This window comes from Limulus polyphemus, unplaced genomic scaffold (assembly GCF_000517525.1).
Source record: "Limulus polyphemus unplaced genomic scaffold, Limulus_polyphemus-2.1.2 Scaffold335, whole genome shotgun sequence".
Taxonomy (NCBI): Eukaryota; Metazoa; Arthropoda; class Merostomata; order Xiphosura; family Limulidae; genus Limulus; species Limulus polyphemus.
The window spans coordinates 273,702-274,645 of NW_013665945.1; the positions used below are offsets into that span (position 1 = coordinate 273,702).

At 43.6% G+C, this 944-nt stretch overlaps 1 long non-coding RNA gene across 1 annotated transcript in view; it reads right to left on the reverse strand.

Annotated features, from left to right (window-relative positions):
• LOC111085329 overlaps positions 1–944 on the reverse strand; it is a 19,505-nt gene that overhangs the window by 5,541 nt on the left and 13,020 nt on the right. The window lies entirely within an intron of this gene.

Below are 944 nucleotides of genomic sequence, written 5' to 3' on the forward strand. Positions count from 1 at the left end.
GTAGGCCACCACATGTTCGTTTTCTGATGGTAAACCTGGTGCCATAGAGGTAAGGATGGAAATATGTCAGACTGTTTACTATAGCAAGGAGTTCCCTCCGTGTTACACAGTAGTTCCTCTCTAGTCTACTCAGGACCCTACTGAAGTAGGCCACCACATGTTCGTTTTCGCCCACTTTCTGAGACAACACTCCTCCAATTCCGACATTACTAGCATTACAATCCAATATGTACGGAAGTGAGGGATTTGGAAGCTTTAAAAGTGGAGCCGAGGCCAAATTTTCTTTCAGTGTCATGAAAGCATGCTGGCAAGAAACTGTCCATTCGAACTTCTGGCCTTTTTTAGTCAAATCATGTAGTGGAGCAGCTATAGTTGCAAAGTCCTTCACATACTTTCAGTAATAAGTACAGAGTCCCAAGAAACTTCTTAACTCTCCCACATTGTCTGGTGTTGGTCAATCATGCACTGCTTTCACCTTGTCAGGATCAGTTCTCATACCATGCTCACTTACAATGTGACCCAAGTAAAGCACCTCTTTTTGGAACAAGTGTCATTTCTTGGGATGGAGTTTGAGGTTTACTACTTTCAAATGATTGAATACTTCCTCTAGCCGGGACATTTCCTCATCAGATGTTGTTGCAAACACAATGACATCATCCAGGTACACTAGGGCTATACTCCATTGTAGGCCTTCCGATACTCTTTCCACCAGCCTCTCAAATGTTGCTGGAGCATTGCTAAGCCCGAATGGCATCACACGGTATTGCCAGAGACCTTGGCCATAACTAAATACAGTCTTAGGTTTATCTGCTTCAGCCAGTTTCACTTGATGGAAACTCGACTCTGAGTCCAGAGTTGAAAACCACCTGGCTCCACTGAGGGCATCAAGAGTATCATCAATTCTTGGCAGCAGGTATCTTTTTTCGGTTATACTGTTAAGAGAT